Source organism: Pezoporus occidentalis, unplaced genomic scaffold (assembly GCF_034315485.1).
Source record: "Pezoporus occidentalis ecotype Australia unplaced genomic scaffold, CSIRO_AGI_Poc_V1 ctg35, whole genome shotgun sequence".
In the NCBI taxonomy this organism is placed as follows: Eukaryota; Metazoa; Chordata; class Aves; order Psittaciformes; family Psittacidae; genus Pezoporus; species Pezoporus occidentalis.
This window is the reverse complement of record NW_026915483.1, coordinates 1,990,320-2,009,711: the sequence shown is the minus strand read 5'-3', so window position 1 is coordinate 2,009,711 and position 19,392 is coordinate 1,990,320. Positions and strand designations below refer to the sequence as shown.

The 19,392-nt window shown below is 44.6% G+C and overlaps 1 long non-coding RNA gene across 1 annotated transcript; it reads left to right on the top strand.

The window, feature by feature from the left end:
• Nucleotides 1-4,543: 4,543 nt before the first annotated feature.
• Nucleotides 4,544-14,717, top strand: LOC134169564 (uncharacterized). Its single transcript, XR_009966922.1, has 3 exons — nt 4,544-5,194; nt 6,351-7,030; nt 7,061-14,717. It is a non-coding gene; the product is annotated as an uncharacterized LOC134169564 (long non-coding RNA).
• The last annotated feature ends 4,675 nt before the right edge of the window (nt 14,718-19,392 follow it).

Genomic DNA, 19,392 nt, shown 5'->3' with positions numbered 1-19,392 from the left:
CTGCAGTGATTTGAGCCTCACTATGCTGTGTTCTGTGCAACCGCATGAAAAGTCACACTTTGAAATGACGTGTTTGAAACTGCAGTTCAAAAACTGTTCATGTAGAAGGAGGAATCTAATCCCAACACCATTTATAACCTGTTTCTGGATTTTATCTGCCAATTGGCCATTACAAAATACATAATAGTTCCCAAAACATACGGTGTAACTTTCTTTCTCATGACAAACTGAAGCATTAGAGCAGCAATCACGCTGTTAAAGAATCTCAGATGCTTTTATTATTAATAGGGAAGGTGGAATCTATCCACCTGGATCATCCTGCAGTCTGTCAGGAGGTAGGAAATGCAAGTTTCAACCTTCCCAACAAGTGAAGTGAGTATACTCTAAGCTTTTGCAAGGCAGGGAGAAGAAACAAGGGGCAGCAGCAGGTCATGTCAGTACCTGTTCTCTATGTTCTAAGAACACCTGTTACAAAAAGCCTCCAGTGGTTTGGATAAAGGAAAGATGGTTTGGACTGTGCTCAGACTGAGTCATAAGCATATATGGTTGAAGTAAAGTAACGATCTTACACAAAATAGAGCCACCTCCTCAAGCTAGGTGACAGCTGAGGGATTTCCAGGAGTGTGGCTCTGGACTCCTGTTGTCTAAATGCCATGTAATTCCCACTCAGTGGCAGTGGATCTCTGAACAGACCCTTCCAAGCTTGTTTTGCTCACATTCCAAGTTTGCTAAAGGCAAGCCAGCTGAACGAGGAGTCAATTTTGGTAGCACAACACAGCCCTGGACTAATAAGCTGTCAGAAGTCTTCCAGTTCACAGCTGATCAGCTCAGAACACAGGGGAAGCTGAGGTTTGCCTGACAGAACCTGTGGAGGCATGCAGGGCTTCTCCTGCACTACAAATGTTGCAGATCGGGAGGGATGGGTAAGCAAACAAAAGGTATTTAATATGAAAAATACATTGTCAAAAAGTATTTAGTGTTCTCAATTTCAGACACCCTCCTCCTAACAACAGTGAATAGTAGACTATTTTGTAGAGCAGCAATATTAAGTTATTGCCAAACCAGGGAGGAGTCACTTCTATGCATGTATGAATTACAAGGATCATAAATGACAAAATCTAAACACGCTTAAAGCATATATATTCTGTGTTTGAAAGGCCCTCTGTGCCTACCTGGATTGTATTTTGCTGCAGAGGTGGCGACATTCACCAGCTCAAATGGTCTCTGATGGCATTGTCATCAAAACCTCAATTTTTCCTGTTTTACACAGTTCTTTGGAAATTACCTGTATCACTCAAGTATCTTACCCCACAGCTCATGCTGCTTTGTACAGAACCTGACCAGAAACAGCCTGTGTCTGCCCCTCTGGTAAAAGAATATGTAAGTGGAAACAGAAGTTGTACAGCAGAGAAGCAACACAAATGCACAGCAAAGTAAGGAGTATACTCAAGTTTGAACTACAGTGATGCAATCTTGGATATATTGTACTAGTGTATGAACCACTTAATATACACAACAGAACCAGGGGAGTAAAGCAGTAAAGAAGGGCTCTACCTTTCATGCGTCATCCTGATTGTCACATGTGTTCCTGGGTAGGTAACCTTCACCGTCATTTCTCAGGTCTGTTTTAACAAATGTTATTATCCATGTTACAAAAGCGCCTGTAAGTGCCACTTGTACCCCAGGGCCCACAGATTGCAGGCGCTGTACAAAGGCAGAACAAGAAGCCTGTTCTACCCCCTTATACCAGGCAGCACGACAACTGCCGGGACACAAAGCCAAGGCCGGGAGCAGAGTGTCCCAAGCCAAGGTTTCTAGAGTAATCCTAAAGCTGGGATGTAACATTCCATGGTATTCGTCCAGGTTAGCAGAGACCTGAAGGGAAGGATGAACCTCTGCAGGCTGAAATGGTGGAGGGCTTGTTTTTCTAGAGAGCCCAGAAGCAGAGCTGCCTGTGTCAGGCAGCAGTGCTGCTGAATGCCAGGAGCAGGTATTAATCGAGGAACCTATGAGGATCAGAAGCAAACTCGTTTTTCTACATCTGTTCAGTTTGTTCCGTGTCGGTTTTGCGTGGGGCTGCACGTTTGGATGACGCACACCACCACAGCTCGGCAGTGCCAGCTCACACCGCCCAAGGGTTAAACCCACAGCGCTGAAACTACCGAAGTGACTCAAGGCTGCTCAGAGGAGCATCTGCTGAGGCGAGGCAGAGGCAGGATGACGCGGGCAGCGTTTAGCTTCCACCCCACCGGCATAAAACTCATCTCCGGCTTCCCTCGGTGCAGAGCTCACCGCCGAGCTCCGCGTGCCCTCCTGCCCAGCACACCCTGCTCGCTCCCCGCACCCCAGACACGCAGCGCCAGGGCCGGGAGCCGGGAGCCGCGGGCGGCCGGCAGGGGGCAGCAGAGCCCGGGCTGTCCCCAAGCGCACTGAGCGGGGAACCGGCGGAGCTCGCGACCCTCGGAGGGTGTTTCCATCACTTACCGGCCACACAAGTCCTTTAAAACCCGTTAAAACGGTGTCTGGAGGGGTTAAAGACTCAAAGGGTTCTCTCTGCTTCCCCTCCCCAGCTTGGTTTATCAGCGTGTCGCCTGAAATGCCCTGAGGTGCTGGCACAGGGTGTCCGAAGAAGCTGTGGCTGCCCCATCCCTGGCAGTGTTCAAGGCCAAGTTGGATGGGGTTTGGAGCAAGCTGCTCTAGTGGAAGGGGTCCCTGCCCGTGGCAGGGGTTGGAACTGGATGAACTTTAAGGTCCCTTCCAACCCAGATGATTCTGTGATTCTCCAAACCTCTCCTAAACCACCCAAACCCACATAAAACACTGCCGAGGAGCGAAAGGTTCAGTACTGAAACCTTTGCTGTTTTTAACACCCCACAACATGACAACAAGTAATCAATACTTAATTTTCCTACTGATAAGAGCAAACAGACACCTCCTGCTTTCCTCTCCCACACAAGGACAGGAAAAGCAGGAGTCAAGCACCCTCCATGTTTCCTGCCTCTGGTACACCTAGCCCAAGGCGAGAGATGTTTTTGGATCATTCCATACAGAGATGCTCAGGATTTGTAGCATCACAGTAAGAAACTTGGCAAAAGTTTCCTCAAAGTGTTATGCTGTGTGAGAATGCCTCAGACAGTCAATGGCTGAGACACAGGCGCTTTTAAATCGCTCTCACATTGAGGAAAGATTAAAAGCAAATCAACAAAACAACGTTTTTTTAGTGCTTTGCCAGTTTGCTTGCAAGTTACCACTGAGAGAATTTAAAATGATGGGTTATCTCCAAGGAGGAAAGGATCGTGCTGTTCTGAACAGAAAAGGGTTTCATCTCAAATACATGCTGGAAATAACAGTGTGTACTGCGTGGAACAAATAGGACCCACTAGTAGCGCTTTTGGAACAAAAGACAACATAAGCTTTGAGCTGGCAGGTCAAGTTGTCTGCAGCCACCTTTCCAACCCCTCCTACAGAAAACATTACTACACTTAAATCTTGCATGAACTAAGTGAAATTCATCTTTATATTGAACTTGCTGCACCAAAATCTCCAAGCATTAGCTCCTATTTCAAACAAAATATTTTCACTAGGGCACATTATTGTTGCTGAAAAATCCTCCCAAATGACATTAAGCTTCAAAGCCAAAACCAAAAAGCTTCTGGTTGATTACCAAGCACAAGAGCCAAGTTTAGACACAACACATAGGAATAACCACCAATGTCCAAAGTAGCTTCTCCCAGTTATATGTAGGGAACTTTTCCAACATGTCAGAAATTCAGAGGTGGAGATGTTTTAACTTATTTGACAGGAAACCTGGAAAAAAAAATGACGTCTTGATTTCTTTCTTAGTGTTTGTTACCATTGATGCCTTTCGACTCATTCTGCATGAGCTCACTTTCAGATCAGAAAGCTTTCAGATCAGTTCTGCTTCACTCTGTTGTGACTGCTGGAGATAGGAAGGGCTGTGGAGGACGGGGGCCACCACCCCTGCCATTATGTCATTAGTGTCCCCAAAATCAGAGCAGGAACTTCTCCTGTAGTGGGAGCATCCGCTACCTGCCTACATATCCATGAATGCCCCAGTGTCAGGAGACAGTTTATGCTGGAGCTTGTCCTTGGGGCGGCCAATGCATGCTGCTTATTTTTCAAAGCTTCTAGTGCTGTGTGAGGTCTCTGCCCTCCTGACATACCAGCATGACACCTTATTGGGTGGACTCGAGATGTAACTGGAGGCAAACTGATGTTCCTGGTGACAGAAACCTTCCCTGGGAGATGTGTGCCTCAGTCAAATAAAATGTGATCATCCAAACTAAGGTCTGTAGCAGCAGTGGGATTCACTGAAAGAATGAGACAACTTCTGCATCTCAGGACTCATCCTGTCAGGGGCACATATTCATTCGTATAAAAGCAGGTTCTTCCCAGCACTACTTAGCACACTGATGAAGAGAACAAAATCCCCAGGACCAGCCTTTCTCAACCCAGCAATAAACACCAAAGCCAAGGGAAGATTTCTTTCTGTACAGTGTGGGCTCTGGCAATGCCACCTTTGCTTGTGGCAGCGGGTGGCAGCATAGGCAGTGCTCTCCAGGACCTGCTTGGGCATAAAGACTGTGCTGAAGAGCTGGGGAAGCAAAGCGCTGTATTTGGCATGTGTTTGGATTTAATTTTTCAGTGCTACTCATCAGGAGGATGCTGTAAGAAACACTAAATCCCTTTTTGAATAGACAGCTTCCATTGGTATTCAACTTGTTCTCTCCCTTTCTCCTCCTTACTGCCTAACCCATCAAACCTGCTAGCTGCTTCACTAAGTACACTAAGCAATGGCAAAGGATCTCGAGGCACACAAGGAAAACCAGTCATGTAATCTCCTTGCTCTAATATAGCAAATAGCCAGCATATTTACTGAATGTAAAGGGGTATAAAAAGGGGTTGTGTGTTCCACTGCAGCATCTCTCAAGATGCAGATACAGATACTCTCTAAGCTTAAATAGGACTAAACCCAGACTCCAATTCTTCAAGTGCATCAGCAAACACTGGTTTTGTTTTTGCTGATGCTTATCTTACACCAAATAATGTAATATGGAATAAACCAAAACAGTTTACCTGCATTTCAGGCTTCTCACGTAATGCTGATTCACTAGACATCATATAAGGGCTGCAGTTAGTACCCAACAAACACTTCTCTTTTGGGGTCAGAGTGGTGACAAGAAGGAAACAACACTGCTCTTGTGATCTGGTTTAGGGACCATGATGAAAACAATGCATGGAGGTTGCAAAACCACTCAGATAAAATGAAAAAATCCAGTGAGAAAGAGCAGGAAAACCATTGCAGGTGTTTTGGGGACAGAATCCTAAGGAAAATAAAAGGAATGTTTGGCAGCACAGCTTTTCCACAGAGCTGTGACTGCAGGACCAGCAGAAACGCTGTGCAAGTTCAGCCTTGGTGATGCAGCAAGGGACTGCGGGCTCTGCTCAGCAGTGCCTGCACCCCGCTCCCACAGGCCTGGCCTTTGCTCGTGTTTACTTGGCCTATGGATGGTTTTTAATCCCATGTCATGGGTTTTTCAAGTGTGCTGATTCCTGCTGTAGCCTGCTGCCAGCTGATAGATGGTTTATGCCACTAACAGCGCCTGAGGACGAGAATTACTAAAGAGAAGTGGGAATACTTTCTCCTGTTAATGCAAGTAGCAAGCAGAGGACTTCAAAAACCCTGTAACCTGCATGCAGCCAGCTGCAGAGCAAGCTTGGCTTGGGGTGAAAAGAAACTGTGGGACACAGCTCCATAGGGAGAAACAACTAAAACATAACAAATCCTCCAGGCAGAGTGCTCAAAGACAGCCTGTAGCATTAAACCACTGCAGTGCCTGCAGGGAGTGACCACGTAAGAGATGTGAGCCAGTGGGCTTATTTTCTTGGAAGAGCAGAAAGAAGAAAAAAAGAAGCAAAATAAAGAAAGGAAAAGCAAAGAAATTTAACTGTGAGCTGATTTTCCCTGTCTTATTCCCATTCTCCAGGAGTAGACCTATAGCCTCTGCATGTGCTTGTATATGCACAAATGTGCATGTGCACACACACATACACAGCCGCACAGCTTGAAACCTTGCAGACAATCCAAAAGCACTTGTGGAAGCTTAAACTGATTAAATCAGCATACACATCTCAGGGACTCCCATGTTTTGCTGAAAGCCTCACCCCCATCACTACGATGGCTTTTCAATCCAGCCAGCCCAGAACCCCCTTCACTGCTTCCACTCCCATGCCTCTACCAGCAATACAAATAATAATACAAAGCCACACACAGTTGAGGAGAAAATACTCGTTATTATTTGCCTTGACACGTGGGGAAGCACTGGAAGGTTCAGCTACCTTGCTAATTCACATTGTCCTGTTATCACCCAATGTCAAACTTCCTCTGCTTGTTTGCTTTACAATTGCTCATCCCTTGGGAAAACTGCGGGGGAAGAGTCAGGGCATGTGGAACAGAGAGCAGCAATTTCACTGAGAAATAATAGTAACCAAAATGAACTGATTATCACTGCAAATGAGACAAGCAAGATTCCCAGTTGCATTATCTCCAAATTGCTACCTGCCTGTTGCTGTGCCTGTGATTAGCTGGGTTCAGCACCCCATCCTTTTCCTGCTCATTAATTTCAGCAGCAATTCCAGTGAGTGTAACAGGAGCAGATTGTGTCTGTTTGCTAAAATGCTGTAAAGGTGCCTGGATGGTGCACTCAAGCCAGAAAGACACTGAAATCGCTTTGAGGTGTCTGTTCCTGGGGCTTCACAGCAGACTAGCTACTGGTCTGCATGCAAGGGACCTGGTGTGCCTGGGCACCATGTGAGGATGCTGCACCTCCCTCCGGTCCCCTCCTGCACACCAGGTGACTTCCTTCTCTTTGCTTTTTCTTAACTCACAGGTTAAAGTAAGGTACCTGAACTGCTCATACAGGATCACCCAGTGATTTAGGCTGCAGAGGATCTTTGGAGGTCTCTAATCCAACCTCCTTCTCTGGAGCAGGGTCAGTTTCAGAGTTAGGTTGATGCAGAGAGTTGACCAATGTACAAGGTGAGGTTGCTCAGAGCCTGGACCAGCATATTTGAGTGTCCCCAGGGTTGGAGGTCCCACAACCTCTCTGGGTCCCGGTTCCAACATTTAACCATTCACATGAGGAAAATTTCTACCCTTTGCACTCTGACTGACACTCCTTTACCAGCCATTGCGCTGTTGCCCCAGCCCTTGCAACCATGGGATGAGGTGGGCTCTGTCACACAGCTGAGCATTGCCTGGATGTGATCTTCCCACAGCAGCTCCCCCAGACCAGTTGTGCTTTACAAGGCTTCTTGTACCATGATCTGGCCACTGAATTTAGTGTGCAGTTGTGCTACTGCTCACTCAGACAAAGCACTGAACAGGTGAAAAAGCTCCTCTATTGACAGTGGCCCAATATTTCTTTCTGCAGCAAAATAGGAGAAGGTTGGGTTTCACATAACATGGGAATTGAGCTCTTGGACAGCATTATTACGTCCCTGCTGTCAGCACATCCACCCTGGCTTTCCAGCCCCCAAGGGGAGAGAGCAATCCCAGCATTTACCATGTCAGATCCTACCCTGCTGTCAGCCTGGGTGGCTGAAAACCTCACCCTGAAACTGTTCTTTCTGGAAGCACTTTTGCTTGCAGTGTTTCCTGCAGAGCACACTGTGCGCTGTACCTTTCCCTCAGCAGTAGGCTGACATGATGAGCATCTCCTTCCCAATAATATTTCGTTTGAAGATCCTGAAGGAAAATAATTGCTCATGCTCCCCATCAGAAAACCAAACAATTACAGTGGTGAGTGATATTGTAGCAGTGCCTATAATTAAGGAACTGCCAGCATTTTAATTATAAACTAATAACTTCAGTGGCTGACAATCCAGCTGTACAGCAGAGCCATTAAAAGCAAGATTGCCAGTTCTAGAGTTATAGACCAGCAATTAAAGTTTTAAGGAGCCTTTTTGTACTTCTTGCTTATTAAGATGTGTTCCTTGCCTATTAAGGGCTTTGGGGAAATTTCAGTGAAGTCCTTACATCAATGAATAGTGGGTTTTCTTTTAACTTTCAACGATTCCTCTGTCACAGTATGGGGTGAGGACATCCTGAGGAGAGCAAGTATCTCACCAGGCTTTCTGCAATCACACTGAAGCTGACATAGGTGCTGCTTTAACGTGTTCCACCTTCCAAGCACTGGGACAGTTATTGCTCAGTATCACCAAGGAGCTTTGCTGAAGTCTGTTTAGAAGGTGCTTTAAGTACCAGTGGGGATTTATTCAATTATTACTTAAATTTTTTTAAAAAATAGATTTTAAACAATAAAATTTCATTAAGCATTAAGAGGTTAAGAACTCACTACTTTACAATATTAAAAACATTAAAAATGAGATGAAGCTTGTCCCTTCTCCAGCTTCTGAGCCATTGCAGAACCAGGCTGAGGTTCAACTTCCCTTTTTCCTTCATTCAGGAATTCAAAGCATTCAAATGCTGCAGACATGGAGTTCCCCCGGACTGCCTGCCCCTGCAATGGTTCACACATTCCAAGCCTGTGCTCATCCCACAGCCAAGCAGGTCAAGAGGAGAGAGCAGCTGGCAGCACACAGCCAAGTGGCAACCAGTGAGCATACAAGTACCTGTAAGCTCATATAGCCCTGTGCATACAGGTACCAGACACACCAGCATCACCTACTCAGTGAGTTTCCTGCTGAAAACTTCCCTACCCTGCAGCAGCCATTGCACATCCCAGGACTGCGATGGAAACACTCCTGGTAAATGCTGCTGTTAGGTCAAGCCACTTCAAACCAAGCGCAGGGTGAGGAACAGGGTCACAGAAATGACAAACGCTGATCTAGGGATGTCTGCACAGACAGATGTTACCTGCCAGCAAGGCAGGAGTGTGCTGAGACCCAGGCTGTGCCTGGCTTACGCAGCCAGCCCTGCTCTCAGTGCAATGGGGACAAAGCCCCAGCCAGGGCATGGACCTTCCTCACCTCCCTGCCTTTTCCATCATGGGTCTCCAGTGAGGACCAGTGTACAGGCTTTTCACTCATCCCCTGCCTGGGGACACACAGGGATGCTCAGCCGTTGCACAGAGACATTCACTACCCAGGAAATCACCCGCACTGTGATGCGTCTCTGAGAACATATTTCCAACCTTCAGGCCTGCCTCAAGGGAAAGGTCCCTGCAGAGCTCAGAAGAAGCAACACTTGGGAATAAAAGCTTGCTGATCAAGACACACCATGTCTTAATTACACAGAGCCAGTATTCCCAGCACTTCCTTTGCAGAAGCAGATACTGATGCTTGGCCTCATGTGATTCTGAATGCCACAAATACACTTATTTGTTTCCATTACTTATGTTTTGCATATTTTTCTAAACCTCAGATTATTAAGCACAGTTTTCTGTGCTGGAAAGCTCAAATATCACAACATGCAGGGGTATGCCTCAAAGCTTCTAGCAGGCACTAGTGACATCTAAGCTATGCTAAAATACTTCTTTGTCCACCTCTTTAAACCTTATGAATGACGATTTGACACCTTTTCCATAAGCTTTTGAAGAGCTGTGCTAAAGGAGGGAGGATTAACCTTAGGGCAGGGCATAAGCAGAGATAGAAATTGGGGTTTGTTCAGCACTCAGACTATCACTTCTCATTCCAGAGCTAGTTATGCGAGATGTTAATTTGAACTGGCAGCAGATTTTGCATAAAGACATCTCAGAACACTAGCCAGCCCCAGCATTTGCCATGGGTTTTAGTTCTCGTGTTATTAAAACCTTTTAATGAAGTTTTCCAGGATAGATCTTACTTCAAGCTTTGCTGCTGTGACATTCAATGCTAGTTGAGCATATACACACTCCAAAGGGTAAAGAGAGGGTATTTTATTACTATTAAGTGTCCTGTAATTGGCCTTAACTTCTTCACATTATAGGACACTGAGAAACACTGGGGTTATGTCTATAGGATTCGCAGCATCCCTCCTTTCCTTGTATGTGACAGGACTGCCTAGAGCTTTTATGCAGGAGCAAAATATTTACTGTTGATACTGGAACCATTTCTATGACATCTTCTTTCAGTCTAGAATGTATTTATTTTATCCTCTCTTTATAATGATAGTTCCACCAAAGTGGTTACCATGCTTCAGAGAATCTACCTTCCACGGCTTGCATTTCCCTTCTGAAACCAGAGACAGCTGCTGAAAACAGCTTATATCCATTTCTTTTTTCTAACTGGAAAAAAACCTCTTAAACCCTGAAGTTGCATCTTTAGAAGACTGACGGCAAACCCTGAATTCATTTACTTGTTCAGCACAACTTGCTCTTGAGGTGTCACACGGTTCTTTATCTACTTGCTCCCAGCTCTTTGTTCAAGCCTCCTATTTCATATTTTAAAACCAAAAATGATCAAAACATACCCTGTGAAAGGACTCTTTTTTTCCCCTCTGCTTGCCTCTCTTCTCTTTGCACAGGGATGCCTTACAAACCCGCCCTTGCCCACCTTCTCTCCACTTGCTCCTTGGCAGTGTTGGGAGCAGAGCTCCTCTGTAGCATCACTTCCCACCCAGGATGGGGGAGATCCTCAGCTGATTCACCCACTGTGGTCTAATGGGTTCCTGTACTTGCTGGGAAGTGACCCATAGTCCTGAGTGTAAAAGAGGAGCAGAAAACAGGAGAAAGATTGCTGTCTAATTATAGGTAGTACTTCTACACACAGGCACAAGATGTTAATGTCAGGGAAGCTCATTTATGTCCTGTGTCTTCCGTTACTTATTCTGCATTCTTCTTAGGATACAGGAGAGAGCAACTCCTACATACAATTTATATATATCTGTAGATGTGTGAGAGATTCTTAATAAAAAGAGGATGACAGTTGCCACAGGAAATTATGAATACATGCATATGTACACACTCGAACACACACCCGGAGCCTTTGAGACTCTTCCATTTCTTGAAGGAAATACTTTTAAAGAAGCGTGATGCCCCTCTTGCTTGAACCAAGAGCTCAGCAGCAAAGAAGGGGGTGAATACGCACCCAAGCCTTCCTCATAAGCTCTGATCTAAGAGAACATGTCACTTTGTGATGTGGGCATGTGAATAAGTCATCTTCATGTAAGCCACAGCACAGCTGCTCTAGTAAATATGCATTTACCTTTCTGTTACTGCAGGGTGGGACATACGGAGGGGTAACTGCTTCACATGGCAATTGTGAGCGTCAGCTTTCCTCTACAGGAGGGAAGAGTGGGGTTTCATTTCTACTCCACTCTAAATGCAGCAACCAAAGAAATGAGGCAGCTTCACCTGAGATTCAGACACTGACGAAAGGCAGTAAGACTCAAGCTTGTTTTCCTCCAAAACTCCTGTAATTGCTACAGTAATAATCAGTTTAGTGAAGGATAGTTCAATCAATCTGGCCCTGGGAAAACATTATGTAATAATAGTTTTGTACAAGCTTCAGCCTCGTGTCTTTATTAAAAACCTACATCAAAGCCCATGCCTAGTCCAGTCTATTCATGCTACCACTCTCATTTGAAACATGCTCATACACCAAAGAATCCTGATGGATTGGAGCCCTAGGAGGTAAACCGGCAGATTGAGGAGGTTAAATGTATTTCTTTACTAATGGGACTGATGCTGTTCAAAGCTCCCATAAAAATTCAGTGTGAAGAGCTTCCTAAGCTCAGGGGGTTTATAGCCTTCATGATCATTCAACCTTTAAGCAGATACAAAGACATTTTTTCTCTGCCTCTCTCTGAATATATCCATCTCCTCAGGAACAAGAGAAAGACTTTTAAAGAGAACTTGATAAAATTCCTGAGACAGCTCATTAATTCTAGTCTCTTCAGCAGTGACTTCCCCACCAATTGTGGCACTCAAAGAGGTTATGGATTGCCTTAGTAAGAGCGAATCCTGTTCATTAGCCATTTCCCTGCACTTGCATATTAATATTGTCTGGCCTTTTTAAATATAGAAACCTATTTTCTTCTAACCCATCTTTAACAGGCATTTTGTTTCCTAAGGGTAGCCACAAAATAATTGATACTGAGTTATCCCACCACTAAAAAGTTTGTGAAATTCCCCAAGTGGCCTCCTGTTGCTGCTGGGGAGCTGGGGCATGCTGCTGGTTTGCTCTATAGATGTAGCGATTGTACCACTGTTGTGATGGGCAATTTAGGATCTTTTGCCCTGCACACCCTCTTCTCCACTTTGTGAAGACACGATTTAGACAGTAGAACTTTTATCTCTGTTACACATGTGCAGAGAAACCGTGGCTGCCCCATCCCTGGCAGTGTTCAAGGTCAGGTTGGATGGGGCTTGGAGTAACCTGCTCTAGTGGAAGGTGTCCTTGCCCATGGCAAGGGGTTGGAACTGGATGAGTGTTAAGGTCTCTTCCAACCTAAACCATTCTATGATTCTATTATAAACAGAATTCAGTGGTGAGAATAGGAGATAATAACCACAGACAGTGCAAGTTGTAGGTGTGAAGGACTCTGCAGCAGTCCTTTATCCTGTCCACAGCTCGGATTCACACAGCACTACCCAAATGAGTATCACTGAAACTCTCAAGTAACTCAAAAGCAGAAAGACTTGGAAGCAGCAGGAGGTAACTTGCTGCCAAAGAAATCTTTATTCTGCAGGGTAAAGGGAATTCTGTCAATTTATTTGACTAAAATGAGAGCTGTTTGAAATCTCTCAACTGTGTTTTATTGAATGAGGTTTTTCATGTAAACAGAACTTTTGAAGGACCTTGGGGAGAGGAGGTGTATTGAAGAAAATATTGCTTCCTTGGCAAAAGAAAGCTTAAAACTTTGGAGGTTTCTATGAAAATGAGGTCTCTTGTGCTGTTAACTACATACCCTGAAATAAGAAAAGGGATTTTCATCTTTTTTTATCAGCTTCCAAGATTAATAGCTTTACAAGAATCTAATCCTTTTGGAAATCCAGCACAAATACTTCCCTTTTGCATCTTGCAATAGCAAACTATTCAGCCAAAGTAGATACACAAAAACCTAGCAACTAATTTGTGCCCATTTGGTCATTCTGATGAGGCTGCAGTAAAAGAACTGGGAACTGGAAAAATTACAAGGGAACTCCCAAATACTAAGTGGCAGCCAAAACCTCCCCCTGGTACTGACAATGTACCATCAGTAAGGAGTGGTTCAAACCCATGGCTGCTGCTCAGCTTCTGGCTGTTGGTGTGGCAATATTCATTGTAATGAGGAGTTTCTGATGAGCTGTTTATAGCACAAGCCTGGGTACGGATCATTTTCTGAGAATAACTTCAGTGAAAGAAATAAAAACCACTATCTGCTGCAGCTTTTTGACAACTTGTAATTATGGTTGGAGCTGCAGTCAAGTGATTTCAGACAGGAGAGCAGGTAATTTCCCAGAGTTACCCACTGGAGCAGCACCCTCCCTATCAGGTCACTCACGGAGAAGAGAAAGCTCCCACCATCCAAGTTCCTGCAGGAGCTTGAGTACATACAAGAGTATGTGCAGGAGGGGGAAATGTGTTTTTTTTTTATCCTTTAAGGAAAAAAAAAACACCTTCAATTTTTCTACCCTTTACAGTCTATAGTTATTTTCTTGATGCTAAAAATACACCAAAAAACTCAGCTCTCAAGTGTTCCTGCACAGCACTGAAGCCCTCCATCCCCATGCGTCTGCTGCTGTGTGTTGGAGCTCCAGTTGTGAGCACCACACTTCAGTATTTAATTCTGCACTGAGTGACCTCCACTATTTTCATACTGACTGGACACACAATATAACCATGACAAAAGTCCTTTTCCTGCTCTTTTAGCAACTGACTTGCTTCCCATCCTCAGTACCTGTGCTGTATGTTTGATTCACTCCAGTTCAAATCCCATCTAGCGTGGTTCTCCATGTTTTCAGGAGCTGGCCCCTTGTGAGGAAGTACAGTTAAATTCAGCATCCTTTAAATCATTGCTGACTTTAGCAACGGTACAGGTGAACCTACTCCCAACAAATTTCACTCTACTTTGATGCAAGACCAACATAAATAAGATCAGAAATGTGATTCATCACTTTTAGAAGCCACTTTGCTGTGTTTTTCAAGAGTCATGATGCTCTCTCAGCTGAATTTTACCAAGAAATCGATTATCTACTAGCAATTGCATTTATCAAGACAGGTTTCCAGTGATGTAAATCATTGTCACTTTGCTGAAGCTGGTAGCGCCAAGCACAAGCTGGGCAAGTAGCCTACCTCTTATTAGGATGAATGGCAATATATGATACTTGTTCAGCTGACAGACCTTTATGGAGAATAATTATGGAGACTGCAAGAATATCAGTTACTTTGGCATGTTAATAGTTTCTCTTTAATTAGATATACGGGCACAGAAGTGATTGCAAATAATTCAGTTGTTGCTGAGCTAATGTGTCTTTATCAGGACAGGTCCCCAGATGTACTTTGTTCTGCACCAAAGAGCAGTCCATCAAGTATGGGAAGCTCTTCAAGCGAGACCAAGGCTGGAAACACCATCTGTGAAGTAAAACTGAGCCCAAGTGTTTTGTTTGCCACAAACTACCCTATTCGTGGTGGTGTCTAGCCAGACCCAAGCCCACCCCTAGCTGGAAGCAAAGTGGATGCGGTACCAAGCAGCTGGTGTTATTTGGGTTTACATGGGATACAGCAGGGAAAGGAGAAGAGGTATGCTGGGGAGGATGAGCCCCTATCAGGCCACAGTGCTCATGGGGCAGGCAAGCATCCTGCTCTCAGTGCTCCTGGGGATGGAGGTGGCTTTAAGCAACCTCTTCCATGCTATTTTCAGAATGCAGTTTGAAAACTAAACACTCTTTCGCTTTTGACCTCAGATATTAATATCTCAAAGAATTACCTTGTCATTACGTGGAATATATTATTCCAACCATGCTTAATTTTAATAACCACCTAGCATTAGCAGTATGACTTGCTTTGTCAAGCTTTCAAGGTCACTGAGGAGTTAGTTTGTAAGGATCCAACTGAAATTGCAGGTGTTAATGTACGTGAAACACTGGTATCTGTATATAGTAACACAAGGCCTTTCCATACAGGAACATTTTTAATGCTAACTGCTTATTTAAAAATCCTTTCTATAGACCCCTTTTATTTTCTTATCCTTCATATCAAAAAGCCCTATTTCAATCCACTTCCTAGAAAGCTGGTGAGCAAAGCAGCTTCCACTTCTCTCTCCAGACACTACAGCTGTGATACCACGAGGGACCATCTTCCCCATACTCCATTTCCCCAGGAATTTCTTCCTTTTGGTCTGCGGTGAACGCCACAGGGTAAAAAGAGAGCAGTGAGCTATGACCTGGTATTTAATCCCTTGTTTCTAGGAGTAGAAAGCAAAGTTGGCTGCATTTCCAGAATGGATGCTGGCTTAATAACTTCTCCCAGTGTCCTATAGCAACCCTGTTGGCATACATCACCCTTTACACGGACACCACACATGCACATACATCTATGAGTGCAAAACCTATATGCATTTCAGCTTCCCTTTTTTAACCCAAATGGGGATAATGGAGCATGGTGTGGATGATCCCGGCTTTTCTGGGATTTAAGGAAAGACTAAACTCCCCTCACCCCCCTGCCTGCCTCCAATAGTCTCCACAAGAAGGAGGAGAGCTGCTTTGTTCAGCATCAGCCATCCTTGCTTAGAAACAGAATTTGCTTTCAACGAGACACACAATTGTGACACATGGCATTCCTCAAAACAATGCCATGTTTAGCAATTTGTAGCATTAAACATTGAAAGGAATTTTCTCTGATGGAGTTTGACAACTTTGCCCAAGAAATAAAATTAAATTTCTTCAAGCTGCCAATAGTCTTTAATAGAAGCAGATTTAAATACAAACTAAAGTTCCCTCACACTGTGCTGTAAATCACAGGGGAAATATAATTCATTTGCAGCAGTTTTCAACAAGAAAACTTGGCAGCCTTTCAGCAAGTTTCATAATTGCTCTATTTTAAACTTCAGCTTGAAAATGCTCAAGATAGCTTTTAGTTTTATTGAAAGGTTAATTTCACACCTACAGAAAAATATCAGCTTTCCATTAGCTCTAACGGAGTGTTAAATGTGAAAATTACAGTCCCTTCATATAAATGTGCAGAGTTTGTTGCATTTTTAACCCAGCTCGCTTTCCCATTCTTTCCTGGGCACTGAGTTCCATCACTCATTGCATGGACTTGGTATTGCTCCTAGGTGAGAGCTGCAAGACAACACTGGCTGCAGCAGTTTGGGTGCTAGCTACGTGGGACAAGCACTGAGCAATACTACTAACTCTTCACAGATTTAGGTCTCAAAAAAAATCACCATTTTTGCATCTCTGGACTCATTTCATTTATAGAACAGTACAAACAAGGGGTAGACAAACAAGAGATTTACCTGTCTCCCTTCCCATCCATAAGCTACCATTGGAGGCCAGCCTGCTTCTGTGGCCCCACCTCCCATGACCAGGCAAGAACAGCTCCTCTCCCACTGGAAAGGTCAAATTAGGGTGCAGAATTAGGAAGAACCCCAATAGAATACTTCTGGTGACCTATGCACTTGGTACAACGCTCCGTCACACAAAGGTGCACTGGGTCCATCAGTCATTTGGGCTGGGGGAATGTCCCTCTGGAGCCATTCCTACACAGCCAGTGGAGCCCCAGTAGGGCACTTCTAGGAAACTAGAGCTAAATATCTTGCTGTAGGTATTTTGTGACACAGCCTGAACCTCAGCCTCACATGTCTTAGACCAGGTTTTGGATGGTCCCTGCAAACATGATGATTTAATGGTTAGTGTTTTGTGATCTTCACTTCCCCAAATCTAGTGCTTTCCCCCAGCTTCTTGACTCAGTGCTTCCTAGCAATTAAACACATATAGCACTTGTAGCAGTAGTGTCAGTTACCCCCATGGATACGGACACTTCACGGCTCCCAGAACCATCATTCCTCCAAGTTTGTGTGCGAGGATGAGCGTGCACACTGTTGGAGGGGGTGGAGGACAGGCAGATAGAGAGGAGTGAGTTTGTGCAGCCATATGCAGAAGGAATGACATTAGAGAAAAACCTAGCCTTTGCCTCCAGGAAAACTATGAATCAGTCTCTCCTTTAATGGGAAAAAAGTCACACTGAATTTCATTTAAGTGTCTTAAATTCAGTCTCACCAGAAACTATTTGTCAGGTGAAAAGGGAAAGAGAGTGGGTTAATTAATCCCGAAGAATCCCGGTACCATGGCTGTGTGCAAGGTTATTTACCATTGCACTGTTTTCCCTTAGGTGCAAAGCATGACCTTGTCATTGCCAAGGACTTCTGCTTGAGGAAGCTGATGCTCAGGGCAGAGAGATCATCTCTGGCATCTCATCAGAGCTGCCATATCTCCCCATCCAACCAAGCAAGATTCAGTTCACAGCAACCAGCACACGCAGGTGCTGAGCCACATTACAGCTGAGATTACAGCGCATACGTGGGCTGCTGCATCCAGGGTTCCCCAAGTACAACTTAAGCACTACTTGCAGACAAAGGTTTAATACAACAAAAGAAGCAGGTTTCTTGATTGAGAGCTACATTCCCTGCCATGAGCTGCTCTGTGTCAGTACAATGGCACACAGGCAGGCCATGCAGCACAGCACAGATATAGGCCACCGAGCACCTTCTCCTCCATAACATGCAGTATCCATCTCACTCAGGAAGAGCTCCTGGAGTTTTGGTAATCAGTGGGAATTTTTGTTGCAAGCTTCATATTCACAGTCCCCAAGAAATAACTGGGGGCATCTCATGCCCCAGAGTTCTGGTAAAGCAGACCTCATGCATGGCAGAGACAACCAAGACTGCAAATAGGTTGGTGTGGACTCGAGCAGATTGATTTGGAAAAGAGCTTAGAGAAGCAGTTTTCAATCAGGTGTGGAGGTTGGGAGCAGCCAGTGCTGAAGCAGAGGTGGCATTTTGCCTTTTTAAGACCGGCATGTGTGAGAAGTTAGGCAGAACGCTGATAAAGAATAAAAGATAACAATAAAATAAGTGAGTTTTCTTTAGTTGCTTGCTTCTCTTTTATAATGGGTTTCTAGTTTCTCCCCACAATTATGAAAATAAATAACTTGGATGTCTTGGATCCTCTTGTCTAGAAACAGCAGGAAAAATGCAGCTCATGAAAGAACCTGTCTTTTTAAAAACAAGCTTCCTTTTAACATTTGCAAGTTATCAGCCTTACAAGGATCCTGGCAGCGGGTGAGCCATCCTGGAGGAGATGGATGGGCAATTGCTTGTGCAATTTGGCTGAGTTAGTGGGAAGTTGAGAGAAAGAAAAGTTCAGTCATCAGTGAGAGCACCTCCAGGCATCCTTCTGAATGCCCCAGGTGAGCAGCATCCCTCATCCCAAAGGCAGATAACCTTTATACTTCTCTCTGGCATTCAGTCTCTGGCCTTTAGAATCGTTGCTCTTCCGATCTGTTCCATGTAAATGATCACACTTCCCCTTTTTATGATATTCTAATTAAGAAAACTGTGATAACAGTAACTAATTATGTCCATAACACATTTTGAAGTGCTCTCTCTGCCTGTCAACACTCAGAACGGGAGTCTAAACTTTGGCAGGGGTCCCGGAGCCAAAAAAGGGTCTGGAGCAAGATGTCATTAACCTCCTGTCATGAATCTTAGATAAAGAAGTTCCTATGAACAACCAGCGGCTCCTTTGCCATCAGTCTCCAGGCCCCTTGTTCAGCATTTCTAATAATAAGCAGCTCAGTTGCACTATTCTAACCACTCTCATTTTACTATCCCATTATCCTGATTAAATACCCGTTTGGAAGGATTGGGTATTATGATGCATTACAAGCAGTATTTTATGTTTTAGGAGACTGTGAACTACCCCAGCCCTTTAAAGAAAACCCTACTACAATCAGTACAATTGAAAAGCTTCCTCAAATACACACAAAACCATCAAGTTTTGTCACCCTGATGTTTCAGCTTCAGTTTCTTTCTCCCATTTCATAGAGCTGCTTAGTGCAACACACGTGCACCAGAGAAAGCACGATCAAGGCCTGGGGAGCCCTTCTTGTTGGGGTCAGAAGGGAGAGCTTCCCAGAGCTCCACAAGTTGAGACACAGGGGTTTCCAGGGTTGGGGGAATACAATCACATTTCAGCAACATGACACAGCAAATCTCTGCAGCTTGTTTAACTGGCTGAGAAAACAAGCACATGTAAATTGGAGAAGTTCCAGCAGTTACCAAAGACCTGCTTTGTTGGGACAGGGCAAGAGACCTGATGGTCAATACTCCTGATGGGAGATGCCTTGAGCTACTGGCATTACAAAGAAGTAACCTCCATCCCCAATTCCTCCATCTACCAGTAACACACCCAGCTTGGAGCTGTAACTTCACCCTCCCACTGCCCC